The sequence below is a fragment of the Myotis brandtii genome, unplaced genomic scaffold (assembly GCF_000412655.1).
Source record: "Myotis brandtii unplaced genomic scaffold, ASM41265v1 scaffold47, whole genome shotgun sequence".
In the NCBI taxonomy this organism is placed as follows: Eukaryota; Metazoa; Chordata; class Mammalia; order Chiroptera; family Vespertilionidae; genus Myotis; species Myotis brandtii.
In genome coordinates, this window is record NW_005367952.1 from 1385410 (window position 1) to 1405286 (window position 19877).

At 38.2% G+C, this 19877-nt stretch overlaps 1 protein-coding gene across 6 annotated transcripts in view; it reads right to left on the minus strand.

The window, feature by feature from the left end:
- The window catches only part of LRRC4C (leucine rich repeat containing 4C), a 175674-nt gene that overhangs the window by 15517 nt on the left and 140280 nt on the right, over positions 1–19877 (minus strand). For 4 of the 6 annotated variants that reach the window (XM_005875808.2, XM_005875804.2, XM_005875806.2 and 1 more), the window contains one exon: positions 12125–12159. The exons of 1 other annotated variant lie outside the window; for it this stretch is intronic. The gene's annotated coding sequence lies outside the window, so the exon portion shown is untranslated. Of the gene's footprint in view, positions 1–11825; positions 11893–12124; positions 12160–19877 lie in introns of all 6 variants that reach the window. One more of the 6 variants, XM_005875805.2, reaches the window with a different exon arrangement.

Consider the following 19877-nt stretch of genomic DNA (forward strand, 5'->3'; position numbering starts at 1 on the left):
GAACTCATTTTTTTTGGTTGATTTTTCTTTGTTAAATGGCATTTAAATATATAAAATAAATATCAAAAATATAAGTCTTTGTTTTACTATGGTTGCAAATATCAAAAAATTTCTATATGTGACATGGCACCAGAGTTAAGTTAGGGTTTTTCAAAATGCTGACACACCAAGCTCAAAAGGTTCGCCATCACTGACCTAGACAATCACACTTCAAGGGAACATAACCCACCAATAGTTCCTCAGTGCTCACAGAATAAAGCCTAACTCCCTTACTGCCTTTACCCACTAGATGCCAGTAGTACCCCCAGTTATGGCAATCTACAATGTTTCCAGACGTTACCAAATGTTCCTGGGGGAGGGGGTTTTGCCCTCTTGAAAACCACTACCTTATATGACATGTCGAGGGTGCAGGCTGTTTCTGATTCTAAAAAAGACTCCCTACTTTACCTCTTCAGGGACTTGCTCCTGTTTTCTCTATGGCCTGGGATGCCCTTCTCTGATTTATGTTTCAAAATTGTACCCAACGTCAGAGCCAATTTTGCAATGACAATTTCTACTAGGCCTTTCTTGGTCTTACTGGCCAGTATTAATACACCCTTTTCTTAAGTGTCTATAATGCCAAGACTACAGCACTTATAAAATCTGTGTTTGAATCTAAATATTTGGAAATGCATTTGACCTATTTAATCATAAACTTTTTTGTTGTTGTTAATTCTCCCTCGAGGATATTTTCCCATTGATTTTTAGAAAGAGTGGCAAGGAAAGGGAGAGACAGACAGAGAGAAACATCAGTGTGAGAGAAACACATCAATTGGTTGCCTCCTGCACACATCCTGACCAGGGGCAGGAATCAAGCCTGCAACTGAAGTACATGCCCTTGACCAGAATTGAACCCAGGACCCTTCAGTCCACAGGCTGACACTCTATCCACTAAGCCAAAACGACTAGAGCTAATCACAAACTTTCTAAGGACAGGAATGGAATGATGTCTAGACAATCAGTAAATATGGTGCAGGCTGTTCCTGATTCTAAAAAAGACTCCCTACTTTACCTCTTCAGGGACTTGCTCCTGTTTTCTCTATGGCCTGGGATGCCCTTCTCTGATTTATCTTTCAAAATTGTACCCAACGTCAGGGCCAATTTTGCAATGACAATTTCTACTATTCCTTCCTTGGTCTTACTGGCCAGTATTAAGACACCCTTTCTCTAAGTGTCTGTAATGCCAAGACTACAGCACTTATAAAATCAGTGTTTGAATCTAAATATTTGGAAATGCATCTGACCTATTGAATCATAAACTTCTTTTATTGTTGTTAATTCTCACTCGAGGATATTTTCCCATTGATTTTTAGAAAGAGTGGAAAGGAAAGGGAGAGACAGACAGAGAGAAACATCAGTGTGAGAGAAACACATCAATTGGTTGCCTCCTGCACACATCCTGACCAGGGGCAGGAATCAAGCCTGCAACTGAAGTACATGCCCTTGACCAGAATTGAACCCAGGACCCTTCAGTCCACAGGCTGACACTCTATCCACTAAGCCAAAATGACTAGAGCTAATCACAAACTTTCTAAGGACAGGAATGGAATGATGTCTAGACAATCAGTAAATATTTGCTGAATTGCATTTCTGAATGGAGTCCATATTTTAATATCTGTTCAGAAGCCAGGCTAATCAGCTAATCTTATAATAACAAATAATATATCAAGTTCATTGATAAGCTCCACGTATGAACCAAAAAGTTAAAAATGGTATACAACTCACTATAAATGGTAAAAGAGGGCCTCAATAACTACTCTTTATCCCCACCCCACAAACAATAAAGATTATAAATAAATTAACCTTGTGAAGAAGTAGATTTCCAAATAGCAGCAAGTAAATGGGTGATTGAAGACAACAGATGTGGGTAAAAATTTACCCTTACCAGCAATAAGCTGTATGCTAAATACCACATCCACAGTACAGTACCTGGCACATTATATATACTAAACATGTGTATACTAAATGAAATAAAAAAGGAAGAAAATAAGGAATTAAAGAAATAAATAAAAGTAGACTCTAGAAAATATTGGTTATTGTAAATTGCCAATTACTTAAATGACTAAGTGTACACTAATGAAATATAGAGAGTTAAAAAAAATCAGAGTTTAAAAAAATCAGAGATACATCTGTGAAACTTCTTAGAGATTGGATATCCTGATTTACATACTCTATTGCTGTGAGGATACATGAGTAAATATAGTAAGAAGAACAATTCCTGGTATATATAGTCAATACTGTATGAATGTTTGTCATTGTTTTTATTATTGATATTTATCTACTATTGACAACTAAAGCCCAATTATGGAGAATGATTAATAAATCAGAGTCTTCTAACCTGATGCTAAAGCAATTTGAATCATACAATTAACATGTTTTTGTTTTATTTTTCATCAACCATCTTATTTAATTATAATTTGCTTTTCCATAGTTCAATCCACTTGTTCCTCAGAAGTTCAAGAATGGATCGTGGGCAATTTGTGAATCTCTTTATATGCACATTTTTGTATAAATGTGATTGTGTATTTTTATAGGAAAGTTCTTCATTCGTTTTATCATTATGTTCTCTAAGAGATTTATGCCTGCAAAAAAAATTAAGTTCTACATGAAAAAAATTTGACAGATTGAAGAATTTGAAGGGTCTATTATAGCTCTAGCTATAATTTAGCAAATTGGCAGTCTGCTCTAAATATCCATTTCTTCTGTGTTTAGTAAGTGTGACTACCTTCTCATTGAAAGGAATTTTAGAGATAAAACAGGCAGGTTTAGAGAGCCTTAGGAATAAAGAGGGTCCCTGAGGGAGGAATGCATAGGTGAGGGCTTGGAGCTGCCAGAGGCATACATTTACAGAGGATAAAGAAAAGTCACAGAGTACCTGGAGGAAGGAAACATACTTTCACAGAGAACAGAGAAATTTGGACAGATGCTGGAAAGAGGGAAACATATTTTCACAGGAGATAAAGGAATGTTGCAAGATAAGGGGGAGAGAAAGTGTGGGGTACCACCTGGGTTTTGGACTTTGAAGTTGATATTCTACAAAAGAGTGACTAATTAGAAAAGCACAGGGTCATAAAATGGGGAAGGGATCCAATTAGAAGGGAGCATGAAGAGACAAAGAACTACAGAATTTATAAACCTTAGAAAAAAAGGGGGCTTAATTGGTTGCCCCCTGGGGAACCCCTCCCTACTTGGGACTTTGTGTTTGCTTCCAATAAATTTCCACCCTTTTACTAACAAGTCCTTTTAGTCCGATAAATTTATTCTTTAAACTTTGCCAGGTAAGAACCTGCAAGGGGGAGATCCGCTCCCCGAACCCCATGCTTCATCATGATGAGCTACCAATATCACTTTTCTGAAAATAAAAAAAAATAAAAAATAAAGTAAAATAAAAACTAAGGACTAGAGACCCAGATGTGAGTAAATTCTTCAAGACGAATGTCTATTGTAAAAGATTCTGGAATGAAGCCTTCCTTGGGTGACAGTGATCCTTGGAACACACTTTAAACACTGGTACTTAGGTGACAATTTGTCACCCACGTCATCTCTTTATGGATTTTGTGTCGATGTAAGAATCAGGATGCTGGCGTGAGGAAATGGGATCCTGAGCTTCCTCAAGAGAAAGAAATGGGAACTTCATTGCTCCACATCTTTTCTTCATTTGTTCCTCAAGTGAAAATGAACTGAGATAGCTCAATTGAGTTGTTAATGTTTATCTAGCTCTTAGAATATTTTGGGTAATAATGACTAAAGCCGAAGGAGACAATATCATGCTTACTAATATTTGCAAAGGTCAAGTGTATATCAGGAATAAATGAGAAATAATTATATTCCATTAAAACAACTATAATCAATTCCTCTGTAACCCACCCTGCTCCTCACTCCCCTGCCCCAAAATTCTAAAGTTGGGTGGAGTTAAATTGCAGAAACTTGATATGTGTTTTAGCTACTCAGGATTCACAATAGAATGTTCCTTTCTAGGGAATCTGAGTTTGAAAAAAAGGAACTAAAGGATAGCAAATAAAAGAGGCAGAACATTTCAAATTACATTTAATCAAAATATGGAAAATTATTTATCTCCTCATGGCATTCTCCTGTCAGTATGCAGAGGCTAACAGTTATTCTTTTATGTTTACATATATTTATTTATTAATACTAATATTTACATATTTTCCTATACAAGTGAATGACAGGGAAAGTAACCAAAGAAGCTTTTGAAAACATAAGTTCTTGGCAAGGCAGGTAGAGAAAGATTTTATGTCAGAAGTTGGCAATGCAGTTAATGACTTGGCTTCCCATATATCCTTGGGGTTGATGATTAGCTGGGAGGAGTTGATAGCCATTAACCCCCACCTGATCATCAATCCTTAGGAAATGCCCTGTGCAAGGTCATCATTGCCATTATAAGTTGAAAACAAACAAATCAACAGTAGCACCCAAAAGGCATATGGATATTTTTTTTAATGAGTAAAGCAATTTAAATTGCTTTGCAAGGAATCTGAAGAGAATAAATACCACATACATAGAGCCATTCAGATTTTAAAACTACCTCCCAGTGTTTTACCAAATACGCTCTTCCCTGATTATTATTAAAGTGTGCAAAGCCCTAATTTCCTAGACAGTAACCAGAAAGCACTAAACATGTCTGGGATTCATTTAACTGGAGAGTGCTGAGAAAAAGAATCTCAAAAGTCATTTCAGTTCTAATAGTATATCATTCTAAGTATGTTCACCAACACTGTGTGAACTTTACACGGAAACTCCTTTGACTTGATAACTGCTCATCACTGATTGTTTAAAACACTGCTGAGACAAGCCTAACATAAAAAACAGAGTCATGAACCAATGCCAGAGGGCTACATTAAGTGAATGTATACATGGTGATGTGAGTAATTACAAATAGTCTGGTGTTCAAAGGGAACTAGTAAATTTTGCATAGTTAGTGAAGGCTATGTGGACATGAGATTTAGTAGGATATGTACTGTGGATAAGCAAAAGGTCTAACATTCCAAGATAGAGAAAAACACAAGCATTTATCCCCTTGATAAAATTTTCTTAGAGCCTACTAATTGTCAAGCACAGTGCTCAGTTCTTGACCCTTGGGGTCAAGTGTCTCACATAAATCTCACAGTGTAGTGGGACAAGAAATTAAAATATAGCAGGAAATGCTAGAGAAGAATGAACAGTTTTAGGAGGACACGCTAAGGGAGAGAAGAAAGAGAGAGAGAAGGGGGAGAGCTTATTGGAAAATGGGCATGTCGTGGGTGAAAAATGTATGGAAGTAAACATGAGTATAGGGCAGAGAGAGGCAGCAGACTACTATTAGGAACATATACTAATAAGCAGTGGGATAGAAGGAATAATAAGTAACGGCACTGTCAAAAATTATCAAAAGAAGTTAGATTCTATATAAAGTCATAAGATGGGTTGTAGGGACTTGATTTTTCTCCTTTTGTGGGAAAGGAAATAAGACAATGAGAAGAATTCTTAAGGAAAAGCACATTTGCAATAATATGGAGAATAGATAAGGAAGCGTACATGGTAAGACCTAAAGGTCAGCTAAGAAATTATTTCAATAATTTAAGTTTGCAAAGATGAGGGCCTGAACTAGGCTTTTCTTTTTATCTAAAATATAAACTGACATGCTATCATGATGTCCATATCTCTGTTCTGCAACCCTTCCTTTGTGAGACTTCTTCATGCTTCACCAGCTCCCTAGATTCCCGGCCCATAATTGGATGCTCTGACTTCTATTTACTCTGGACTCCCTAAACCATCAGAGCAAGTCTTGCTCATCTAGACCTGGCTCCCACTGAAGGCCTTGGAGCCACTGCCTTCCAGTTTCAGCATGACTTACGCCTTTAATAAATTCACCAAAATGACCCATAAAAACCTGATAAGGACACTCTCTTTAATTGAGTCTGTGTTTACGAGATCTGAGCAAGGGAAGGAAACAGAGTAGACTCTTACTGTGGTTTCCAGGCAATGTCACTTAATCAGAATACAGATAGTGGGGATGGCCTCCTAATTAGAACTGGAACTGCTTTCAAGTAACCTCAACACTGTTAACATTGCATAATGAGGAAACCTTGGTGATGACATGTCAGATAATGGAAATGACTGTAATCAGTGATTTCCTTGTTTCCCCTTAATGACCACAAAAGAGGGAATTATAGGGCCAATGCAGGACATTTGGAAATTGGATTCTTATTTATTTACTTAAGGCAGTCCTCATTTTGCTTGGTGCCAGTGTTAACCATAGTTTATTCATATTGGAACCAAGTCCTTTTTCTTGCACAGTTCTTTTATAACAGATTTGCACTCAGTTACCATGGAACCTTGTAAAATGAGGACTCAATTGTAATATGAACAAGCTTCAGTTAACACAGTACTGGCAAAGGAAGAACTCCTTCTATTTTCCTGCATTTATTTGCCTACAATGCAGTATATCTAAAAATAATTCATGACAAAAAGCAGGAATACACATGTAGAGCAATAAGGAACTCAGTCCCCTATGGTACCTTAATGGGATAAGATAGTAGGGGAGCCTATGATTGGCCCTATTTAAGCCATTAGTCAACTACTTTTTCCTTGGTTTGGATAATGAAAGTTATCTCTTGGTTATTTCTCCCACCATCTTTCTTTATTCTATAAATGATGCATTTTAGAAAGAATAATCCAATAGAAAGAAAGGTGGATTCTATAGATGCTAGGTGTCATTAATGAGAGACACCTAAATTTTCTGTACCCTTCTGTAAAATGCAGACAGAACATATGCTCTTCCTATGCTAAAGAAATACGGAAAAGATAAAGTTTTATCAAAAGTAAGTGTGACAAAAAGTACAGCACACAAAATGAGGGAAGAGTATGATATCATTGTCAGTCCTACACTCCCCAGTCCTATCTTTTAAGCTATAATTGCCATATGAACAGACGTGGAAGGTAGGTGGAGATGTAAGCAAAACTCTAAGATCAATGGTTGGCAAACTACTGCCCATAAACAAAGTTCACCCTACCACTTGTTGTTTTTTTTCAATAAAGTTTTATTGGAACACTTAAACACCCATCCATGGATGTATTATCTAAGGCTGCTATCACAGTAAAGCAGAATTGTGCAGTTGTGACAGACGATGTGGCTCACAAATTCTAAAATACTTATTCTTTGCCCCTCTACAAAAATAGTGTGTTGACTCTTCTGTAGAGTATCGAGAAATATTCCTTTTCTTATCCACTCTCCTCAGCACCAAATTTACCAAGATGATCCATTAGGGCAGTGATGGTGAACCTATGACACGCGTGTCAGAGGTGACACGCGAACTCATTTTTTTGGTTGATTTTTCTTTGTTAAATGGCATTTAAATATATAAAATAAATATCAAAAATATAAGTCTTTGTTTTACTATGGTTGCAAATATCAAAAAATTTCTATATGTGACACGGCACCAGAGTTAAGTTAGGGTTTTCCAAAATGCTGACACGCGTAAATATCATCAAAAAATTTATATGTGACAAGGCACCAGAGTTAAGTTAGGGTTTTTCAAAATGCTGACACACCGAGCTCAAAAGGTTCGCCATCACTGCATTTGGCATAAAATAAAAAATGTTAAAATTTATATTTATAATTCGTTTCATCTAAGAAATAAGAAAGGGATTAAGACTTATTACTTTGGCAGTGGAGCCATGTGTCCCATAACATATATGAGGAATCCTGAGCAAAAGAGGGACTTCCACAGCACAGAGGGGTTACCTGCTATGCATGACCTATTCATATGCTTTCAGCACATCGTGACTGCTACTATTCCTGGGTGTCTGGCTAAGTGGCTTTAGGGATTGCATTATTTATTTTTAATTAATTAATACAAAATGAAGAAAGGGGTTTGTGAGTATTCTTTCAAAGATAACACAGAATGCATATTCCAGTAATTAAGCAAGCATAAACATACAACAGATAAAAATGGTAGAGCTAACATTGTATCTCCTAGTATAAGCTCTTTGAGGCAATAAAATGATTATAATTTAAAGACATGCTCATTCAGATTAATCCTTTATATATGTGTCTATGTATGTGGGTGTATCCATGTATGTGTGTTTGTGTGTGTGTTCATGATCACGCTCTCCAGCAATCATGCCCCATCACACCCTTGTCCTAACTGTACACTCACTTCTGAAACCACTGGGTGCTCACCAACATCTCTGACTGATACCTGACTTGAGTTATTTTTCTTTCCATCCCACCCTTTCTGTCCAACCAGAAACGCTCAATGTTGCTATACAAAATCAATGCTTCATCTGCCCCTAAGATTGAGAACTGTAATTGTACATGTCCCTTTGAATCCTGAGGGAACAACTTGGAAACAGGTCTGTAAGTATCCCTTCCCTACTTCATTTTCTCCTTTCCTGCCCAAAGTTTTTTCCTCTCACCATAATTAGAAATATGAATTAAAATCTGCTAGATTTCAGCTTTAAGACACATGTACATAGGACCCAAAGAAGAACAATAGACTTTGAGAGTTTTAATATAAGAATCCTAGAGACCTACGTAAAAATTTCAACTTCCACCCTAGCTGGTTTGGCTCAGTGAATAGAGCGTCAGCCTGTGGACTGAAGGGTCCCAGGCTCGATTCGGTCAAGGGCATGTGCCTTGGTTGCGGGCACATCCCCAGTGGGGAGCGTGCAGGAGGCAGCTGATCGATGTTTCTCTCTCATCGATGTTTCTGACTCTCTATCCCTCTCCCTTCCTCTCTGTAAAAAATCAATAAAATATATTTTTAAAAAATTTCAGCTTCCTCCTTCACTGTAGGGAGATCTTGCCAATAACACTCTGGATCTCCATTATGCTAACCTGTAAAATAGGTGTGATATTACTTGTCTTTCCTTTATCATGGTTATCAAGGATACCTTGAGACAGTCTATGAATTATAAGATCATTAAAATATATTTAAAAAAATTTCAACTTCCTCCTTCACTATAGGGCGATCTTGCCAATAACACTCTGGATCTCCGTTATGCTAACCTGTAAAATGGGTGTGCTATTACCTGTCTTTCCTTTATCATGGTTATCAAGGATACCTTGAGACAGTCTATGAATTATAAGATCATTTTAAACTATGAGTATTGGATAGATTTTAAAGACCGATCATTTTTTTTTTTTAATTTAAATCCATACTAAAAACAAAACAATTCAGAAGGTGGAGGAAGGAGGGAGACAGAAAAAAAAAAAAATACGGTTTTCTAGCTGACATACACTCTCTGAGTATTTCACATATGCAATTTTACTTAATCCTCATAACAACTGCATGATCCTTCAAGTAGATGCTCTGATAATTACTTACCCCAAATCACAGCATCAATATTTGATCCTACATCTATCTAAATTGACCCATTTTAACCACTGCACTGCATGTACACACTCAAAAAAAAATATGGTTTTCTAGCTGACATACACTCTGAATATTTTACATATGCAATTTTACTTAATCCTCATAACTGCATGATCCTTTTAATTAGATGCTCTGATAATTACTTACCCAAATCACACCATCAGTAATTGATCCTACATCTATCTACATTGACCCATTTTAACCACTGCACTGCATGTACACACTTTATAGCTTTGAATAAATGACTTATTCTTTTGGCAACTTATTTTCCTCATTGTTAAAGGGATAGAGAGAAACATCACTACCACAGGGCACTGGCTACATTATCATCAATAATCCTAATAAAAGTCCATTTTTAGAAATGCTTTATATTCATTTTTTTTCTTTGAGAAACTAAGACAGCATTAAAGCACTCTACCAAGCCAGCTGGTTGGGGGTTGAGGAGGGACTGGCGCTAAACTTCAACCACCAGCTCCAAATCCATTTTCCTGCCTGGCGGTGTATTTTGTGTGATTAACTAAGACAACCTAAATGAAACTGCATAGCAAAATATCTGGCACACAGTAGGTATACAATATGTAGAGTATGTTTTCTTTCCTAAATAAACTTATCTTTTCTCTTGGAATATAATCAGCATAATAACTATGCTCTATTTAGAAGGCTGAAAATTAGGACTGAAGAGAAACATCAGTCTGGGTTGACTAAATGAAAGAAAAGCTGTTGTTGGGGTATGAATGTAGACTGTGATATGCAGCCTGCAAATTTTCCACTAGGTTCCTTCTTGCCAGCATGTGCTATTTGAGTAAACTTCACTCTCAATTCTTTTGTTTTTGAAGAAAAACATTTCCAGCTAATAACACAATTACACTTAAGTATCAGAGCTCATTTTAGTATTATTGCATTTGTTAAATCTAACTGAGTCCAAATTACTTCCTCATTGCTCATAAGAGAAGGGGAGGAGGAAAATGAGGGGGGAGGGAAGGACTGAGGTGGGGAGAGGATTGTGAGGGTTAAAGGAAGAGAAGGAGACATATGCACAGAGGGACAGAGACAAAAACAGAGATATCAATGCTGCATATAGCCTCAAGTCCAATAAATGTCAGTTAAACTTGCTGCCCACGGTTTCTATGGAAACCCCTTAAGTTAAGAGTGGAACACAGACATTTTTTGGACTGCAATTCACAAGCTGTTTATTTAATTATGATGAAACATGAGACTTTTTGGGCCAATACTATTATCATACTGATAGCATTTAGAATTCAACAAATAGGTATAGCAAAATAAAAAGTTAATCTCTTTTTTTTTAAAAAAAAAAACACTATTAGCTCCATGTGATTTGCATGCAAATAATATGCATCTTAAATTGACAGGACTTCACACATGATTTCCCGAAGGCGAACCCCAAATTAGCTAAATGACATTTGCTAAAAGGGAGTTCTTCAGAGGTCTCATGCCAATTAGACACCCTCCATGCCCAGTGAACAAAACCAAGGTCACAGCATATTTTCAATTAAACCCAGGATAGCACCAAAATGCAGCACAGCTGGAAAAGCAAGCTCATTATTACCTCATAGATCATTTGTGAGCAATGAATAGGTCTCTGGTGCTTTGCTGTTATACAGACATTTGAATATAAAAATAAAGAAAACAGCTTCAGATTAGCTTTTGACTTCCAAAATAAACAACCACTTTTAGGGCATTATTCCTGGTGCCCACCCCCCTCCCCAAGAGAGAGAAAGAGAGAGAGAGAGAAAGAGAGGGAGAGAGAGAGAGAGAGAGAGAGAGAAGAAAACACTAGAAGTCATCATTTCTCTGTCTCTAATTAAAAAAGGTTTGCTTTGCCTTTAATTTGGCAACAAGGTACCATCTGAAGGATGGACTCATTCAAACTCTTGTTCCTTCACTAAACAAACAAGTAGTGTCATTCTACTGTGTGTCAGGCGCTGTCCTAGGGACAGGGAAGGCAAGAAGATTAAACCCTACTCCCAACTTAATTATGGACTTTTTAGAAGGGAATGCATTAATGTTGTTGGTAAATATTCAAGGAAGGACAACTATGGCTCATAGGTACTGGACTAAAATAAATCCAGGATCCTGCCTTCCAGGAGATGACAATGTAACGGAGACATTGATCATAAGTCGCAGAGCAAGAAGTCAGTACTTCTGCCTGCTGCCTCCTGATCTCCTCTCTATGGATAGAAATGCCACCCACGGATGCTGTGCTACAGTCGGGGTAAGCGTGTTTGTGCATATGACATGATTGGCTGGTGTGGGGGGGGGGTGTGCGGTGAGGTGGGAGCTCCAGAAATATTTCCACAGGAGAAACACTAATCCAGCTCCAACCATGAGCCACCGCTACCCTTATAACATCTTTGCCCTTGAAATATGACTGAAGGAGGAAGCACTCACAAGAGAAGGGAATCCCAAGGACAGCCATCTCTGGGGCCAAGCTGGGAACATGAAGGCTGTTTCTAAACTGGCAAAGAGAAACATACAAGGAATTTGCAAAAAATGACGCCACATATGTCTTTTCTGCTATATTGCAGCCTCTTTTTTTTTAATCCATTAGTGGTTTGCAGTTGCTCATGCTGGCAAAGCCAATCATTGCTGTTATTGGAGTTGACAGTGTATAATGAGCCACTGCCCATTAGCTGATGCCGTGGTGTTCAGGATGTTGTGGGAAAGATTTAGCATGAATTGTCACCTACCTAGCTCTCCATTGTGGTCTCCATGCGTAAACAATCTAAAAAAACAAAAGCATACATTAGAACAATTCAGCATATTTCTCTATCTGCAGCCACCACTATCACCACAGACAACACTGGTGACAATATTTACTATTGAATCACAACTGTATTTTAACACTCTCCTGGGAAGAAAGCCAAAGCAACTATCTTTACCATTGACCATTTTGAACAATGCATTATTTAATGCAAATAAAAAATACAATTGGTCTCAGAAGATCTGTAGTCTATACTTGGTTCTGATTTATCAGATGCATGACCTTAAGCAAGTCCCATGTTCTCTCTGTTCCAGTGTCTTGATCAATACCACCTCCGAAGATCAAATGGGATAATGTATTTTGAATATATATAAGAAATAATTAATCAGAACTCTGAATTATTAAAGTCAAATGACATGTTAAGAGTTTGACATTGGTTTCTGCGGCAAACTCCAATTGTTTTTTCCCCCCACATCCCAAACCAAGAAAGATACGAACATCTCCTCATCTTCCCCATCCTTCATCCTGCCCCTACTCTCCTCCTAACACTCCGGTGGCAATGGCAGATCAAAATTTAGAATCTGATCTTGAGGGCCACAGAGTAATTGAAGCAAAGAAACATGAAGAGGTCGAGTTGGCATTTTGCACAGCATGATGAAGTAAACAAACAATCTTTCATTCCAACCAATACAGTACAGATCTTTACAGCTTAGCTGTGCAGTTGGTGCAAGCTGCAAAAAAAGGAAATCGTGAACAAGAGCAGATAGAAAAAGCCCATGCACTTAGTCATCAAGGCCCAGGGACCGACACGGATATTGAAATCACCAAGAATTCTATCAGGAGCAGGACTGCAGAGAACAACAGGGAGGCAGGTGTTAAAATCTTCAAGGGATGAGGAGGAGTGAAGTGTGTGTCTGTGGTTGACTCCTTCAAGGAGGTGCTAGCAGGTGGTGGAGTCCTGATGGTGTAAGCTTCAGAGCTGAGTGTTTTACTGCGTGACATGGTTTTGTTTGAAACATATAACGTAAGTCAAAATGTTTCATAAACTTATAAGCAATATACCACGGATAAATATCATTATTATTCCATAAGTAAAACAGAATAAGATTAAATTTTATTTCTGAGATGATCTGTGCATTTTTTGTCATCGGTTTTAAAAAACAGTTTGGCTGGTTTGGCTCAGTGGATAGAGCGTCAGCCTGTGGACTGAAAGGCCCTGGGTTCGATTCCAGTCCAGGGCACATGCCTGGGTTGTGGGCTCGATCCCCAGAAGGGGGCATGTAGGAGGCAGCCAGTCAATGATTCTCTCTCATCATTGATGTTTCTCACCTTCTCCCTTCCTCTCTAAAATCAATAAAAATATATTTTTTTAAAAACTGGGTTCGATTCCAGTCCAGGGCACATGCCTGGGTTGTGGGCTCGATCCCCAGAAGGGGGCATGCAGCAGGAGGCAGGTCAATGATTCTCTCTCATCATTGATGTTTCTCACCTTCTCCCTTCCTCTCTAAAATCAATAAAAATATATTTTTTTAAAAAATGGGTAACTTAGTCTTATAGAAAGTTTCCCCAAATATCACATTTTCAAGAACCATTAACTATCCTTCAATAAGGCATATAAAATATGAGTTATAAGTTAATGTGCTTGAGATTTATAATAATGTGAGAGCAAGGCAATGAGTAATGATACACATGTGTAGAGGGGGCAAAGAAGAGGTGGGAAATACACTTAGGTCCATTGCTAAATCAAGTAGCCAATTCTCATTTCTCAGATTAGGCAAAAATTAGCAGCATTAGACCTAGTGACCACTCTGTCCTCCCTGCACTTGGCTCCCAGGAAATCCCTCTCAATTTTTCTTTCATCTCATTGGTCACTCTGCTCAGCCTCCATCAGTAGCTCTGCCTTATCTCTTGGGCCACTAAACCTTAGAGTGCACCTGGGCTTCTTAGGGGACCTCTTCTCTATCTATACTTACTCTTTAAGTGGTCCCATAGTGGCTTTAAACACCACTACAAACTAAAGACTGCCAAAAATATAAACATCTATAGCCGGCAACACAGATAGTATCCACTAATTTAAGACCTCCAGTTGGAGGCTTTGGAAATAACCTCTCCAAAAGAAACTCTTGATTCTAACTCAACCTCCACTGCTTCCTCAGGAAATTTGTACTTGCTGTCTCTTCTGCTTAGAATGTTCTTCACCCAGACAGAGCTGTAGCTATATAGGCACATGACAATGGTACTTCTCTTATCCAAATATCTGTAGACTTAGCTCCTTCACTTCCTCCAAGCCACCTGCTCAGAGAAGTTTTCCTCAGCTCTGCTGCTTAAAATATAACTGCTCCTTGCCCCCATCCTTCTCTATCCCTTTACTCTGCTTTATTGCTCTTTCAAGCATTTCTCACAACTAGCGATAATGCGTATGTATGTATGTATGTATGTATGCATGTATGCATGTATTTTGTCTCCTACAACATGAAGTCTCAGGACATAGAGTTCATATGATTTGTTTATTGATGGAGCCCATCAATGGTCCAATGATATAGATAAGGAAACAAAAGGCCAGAGAAGTTGAGAGCCTCCCTGAGGGCTTTTCTAGAGAAAAGCAGGTGAAAGGGGGAGTATAAACATGGAGATGATGAGGAATCTTAAATCAGAGCATGTGATAGCACACAGAATGTAAGCTGATAAAATTCCAACATTACACGTAGTGATTTTGTGACTTACGCAAGTTCCATGATATTTTTAGCCTTCAATGCCCTCTTCTGTAAAGTGAGGGTGAAAATAATAGAGCCGAGCTCCGAAGGTTTTTTTGTTCATGAAATGAGGTGATGCCCGTGAACCAACTAGCTTGGCATATTGCAAGCTCTCAGAAAGAAATAATATGGAGTATCCTCAAAAATGTATGCACACACTTTGAATAATTATAAAGGCATTGTTTATTAAAATACATTTCATTTGCAAGATTGAGTTATCAGCTGTTAAAGTGTGCATACATTTTTTGGGGCACCCTGTATTTTATGTTTTCCAAATCAAACGTGGGATTTTCTAGAACAATAAACAATAACTATAAGCAGCAAAGTCTCAATCAGTACCACTTTGAAATTTTAACTGAAAATTAATCTGGTTGCCCTGTCGAGGTTAAGCATGTGATTATGTGAGAAGGTGTTTATTTCAAACATGAAAAAAATCCCCTGGGAAGTTAGAGGTCCTATTGAGCCATTTGTATTTTTAAGTTGTTTATTTAGATTCAGCTTTTCTGTATGTGGTTTAAATGCCGTTGCTACTATGTGACTTAATTCTCTATTCCTCTGCCTAGTTTTTAATACACTTTAGTGGTGGGGCTGGGGGGGGGGGGCGGGAAATAAAGCCAGAATATGTAATTCAGTACAAGACAGAGAAGTTACCCACTTGCTCAGCCATAGCCTTAAAGTACAGTGATACAGCCATTTGCAAATCATGGAAAGCTAATGTGTGCGTGACATTTTCTTTTACTATAGCTGCTCAGAAATGATTACTTCTCACCAGTTCTATTCTGACTTGCTCCTTTGTCATCTGGCATGCCCACAGAGAGAATTAACCCCTTGCTTCTCATTTTTCCCCATAATATTCTCTTCATTATGCCAGTTACCACCTTGTGAGAACCAAGACTATATCCTATTAATCAGTACATTGCCACTGCAGGATGCTGCGCTGAGCAAACACAGGAAATAAACATTTTTTAAAACTAAAATGAAGTGAATATCTGAATGTAGACATGGCTGAATATATATGCTAATTAAATACCTCTTCAGCCATTAGCGGTAGCCTAGTGTAACACTGGAGATCAAGATGTGTGGGAGTAGGAGATGCTACAAAGTGTCCTTGATTTTCAAATAATGACACCAGGTCGACCTCCTGCTCTAGCCCATCTGATCTCTGGTCTGAAAGAACACGTGATAGCTGTGGTCTCTGTAAATGTGGCATTTATCTTCATGAGTGTAGTGATGAAGAATGAATCAGGACTGGCACAGTCCTGGCTGACTTATCTCTCCTCACAAATGAAGATAAATAGCACAACATATTAGCCACTCTGCATTATATATATTTATTCCACATTTGCACCCCCACAAACAAACATACACTAGGCTTTCCTCAACCTGATTGTCTTTCACTTTCAAAATATACAGTGAACAATAACAACAGAGAACCTGTGGAAAGTCAGAGGGAAGAAAAATGCTGAAATAACTTCCATGAGATAAGCCATGTGCCCTGTAAGCAGATACTGCAAAAGACCCTATCTCTGGGATCTATAACATGGCTGCAAGCCTCAAAATAAGATTTCCACCCCTCTGTGGCTGCTGTTGTTAAACTACTAATATGAGAAAGTTAAAAAGACCCCCAAGGTTACTACACTGGGCACTCTCCAACCTATGGAAAATTGCTAAGATGGTGGTTTTTAACACAATGGTTTCCAAGACCTCCTCCTGGTCATCTAACAGATAGTCCTCTTAGTTTACTTTTAATATCAGATGATATTAAATATCTTCTAATGATAGCACACAGTTTTAATTTCTTAGTTGAACTAGTATGTCTTCATTAAGCTTCTAAAATTGTGGTAAGGTGGACAGGGTGCAAAAGGCTGAATACTGATATCACCAGGGATGCTATCCCTGCCCAATTCTCATGGTTAGATAATGTGGTACTCAATGTCAGCCAGCCATTGGATATTGCCTCTTCTAGGCTCTAATGCTGCAGGATGCAGCATCATTTTAAGTTATTGTATTCAAATTGAAACCTGGCCCTGTTGGGAAGAATTTAGTCCCCTCAGTCTAGTTCACTAGAAATGTTTATGTCTAGGTTATCAGAAAGCCAAGTTTGTCCTTGCCAAGGCAGTTGGAAGTTCCAGTCTTTGCCTCTTATTGCCCATACCCGATTTTTCCCCAATGTCGTTAGTCCTTCTCTCCATTTAAGAGTGGGCAATGTACCAATGCACCTCTGCCTGCAGGCAGAACAAATCCTGGCCATCTTCTCTAGCTTAATACTCACACTCAGCCTCATGACACCATTGCTTCAGATTTAGCTCTCATCTTATGCTCCGTTAGCTTATACTGTATGCTCTGTCTACTTTGGGAAGTGCTACCAGTTTGGCTACAACACCATGACTTCGTATTTACTTGTGATACTCTTGTGGGATGTCTGTCCTCTTCACTGAGTCTAAATCTTACTCATTATAACATATCCAATAACCCAAGTCCTCAATGACTTAGGACATGGCTTGTTCTAGATATCTAATATGACCACGTTAAACCCCTCCAGCACTGAGACCCTTTCTGATATGTATCTTATTCAACATTAATTGGATGCATACTAAATACCAGGGGCTATTCTAGACACTCAGGATTCTGCAGTGAGTCAGACAGTGAAGAATGTAGCATGGAGCTTCTCTTTTAGGGATTAGACAGATAACAAACAATCCAGAAATAATCAGGTAGAGATAAGTATTGAAATAAAAATAAAATAGTGATGATACAGGGAATGACTGAGGGGGAATTTGGTCTGGGAAGACCCTTCTGAGAAAGAGACATTTAAGTTCAAGAATAAAAAGAAAGAACTCAGACATAAAAAGATATGGGAGAAAACTGTCCCAGGCAGACAGAGAAGGTTTGAGGGCATTCTGACATCTTAACGTTTGTGTCCCTCCAAAACTCATGTTAAATCTTAATTCTCAATGTGATGGTATTAGGGTGTGGGCCTTTGGGAGGTGATCAATCCTAAGAATGGAGGCCTCATGAATGGGATTAGTGCCTTTATAAAAGAAGCTCCAGAAAAAAACCCTAGCCCCTTCCTCTATGTGTGCACACAACTAAGTCTACAACCTGGAAGAGGGCCTTCTCTTGACCCTACTGGCACCCTGATCTCTGCCAGCCTCTAGAACTGTGAGACATACATTTCTGTTGCTGATAAGCTACCCAGTCTGTGGTATTTTGTTATGGTAGTCCAAGCAGACTAAGACAAAAAGGACATTATACCTATAGAATGATAAGGGTAAAAATAGGCTAGTCTGATAGGAATAGAAGAGACAAGCAGAAGAGTAGAATATGTAAGTGAAGAATGTATTAGATTTCTTTTGGTTCCAGAACAATTTTCACAAATTTGATGGCTTAAAACAATATAAATTTATTCTCTCCCAATTATGGAGGTCAAAGGTCTGAAAGCTGGCCCTTGTCCTCATTCCTATGGCTGGCTGTGCCTCCTTTAACTGTACTTCTAGAGTCTGCCCTGCCTATTGTCCAATCTTGTTTTTATTTTTTAATTTTATTCACTTTATTTTTTTTAATCCTCACCTGAGTATATTTTTCCATTGATTTTTAGAGAGAGTGGAAGAGAGAGGGGAAAGACAGAGAGAAATGCCAGTGTAGAGAAACACATTGATTGGTTGCCTCCTGCACACACCCTAACCAGGGTCCGGGCCAGGGAGGAGCCTAGAAATAAGGTACACGCCTTTGATGAGAACTGAACCCAGAACCCTTTGGTCTGCAGGCTGACACTCTATCTACTGAGCCAAACCAGCTAGGGCCGATATTGTTTTTAAAGTAGGCTATTTCATTTATTTTTCATTCCATTGCAGTTCCCTGAAATATCCAAGCAAAACCTAAGTGATTTGGTTATACCGATATTGTTTTTAAAGTAGGCTATTTCGTTTATTTTTCATTCCATTGCAGTTCCCTTGAAATATCCAAGCAAAACCTAAGTGATTTGGTTATACCCTGGAAACGGTATACATTCAGGTCATACCCTGAAATGTCAGAGATTTCTCCATTTTCTTCAGGTCAAGGTGACTGAAAACTCCCTGGGAACAAGTCTAACAAATTTCAGTGGCCTGTGTTTCGTACTTAAACCTGTATAGAACTATAGATTTTAGATTCTTTCTACTTCAGGGACTTCTTCTGAATACATAAAGAGATTAATGCAATCAAAAGAGTACCAATTTAATGTGATCAAAATAATACCAATTTTTATAGTTATGTCTTTTGATGAAATGACAATTTCAAGTCAAGTATAATTTATCTCCCCCACTAGGTTGAGATTCTGATGAAGAAGTGAGCCTTAAAGTCTTCTGAGTAGTTCACTGAAGGTAGAGGAAAGCAAATGGCAATGTGCTGTGATTTGCAATGTGAAGTCCCTTGATGAAGGCCACGTTTTCATATTGAGCAGCCATTTAATGAAAACGTGGCTGGCAGCCTATGATATTCTCTTGGATGCTGGGAGAGAAACAAATTGACATGAGATCCTTATCATTATTCCTTGACATCAGGCTGTTCCCCAATGAGCTGTTCCCATAAGACATTCCAAAGTGTCTGCATGGTATTTCTTCTGGTAAGTGCTTGTCCGGCTTATTTTTAAATAAGCTCATTTGTTCAGAATAATTTCAACATCAAAAACTACACTTATTGCCTGGCTGGGTGGCTCAGGGGTTGAGCATTGACCTAGTAGCAGGGAGTCAAGGTTCAGCGCACCTTCATTGGCAAGTAGAAAAATGTGTAGATGTTTATGCTGACATTTAGCTCTATTCTTATGTTGGCTACATTTAAATAAGGGCTGTTGTCTTCATCATGAAGCCTGTATCCAATCAACCATGGGTTAAAAGTAGGAAAATAGTATAAGAATAAAAATAAAACACGACTTTCTAGTTAGTGAATATTCATCTCTTCACTCATTCATTCACTCATTGTTTTGCTATCTTTAAGTCACCTAAAGTC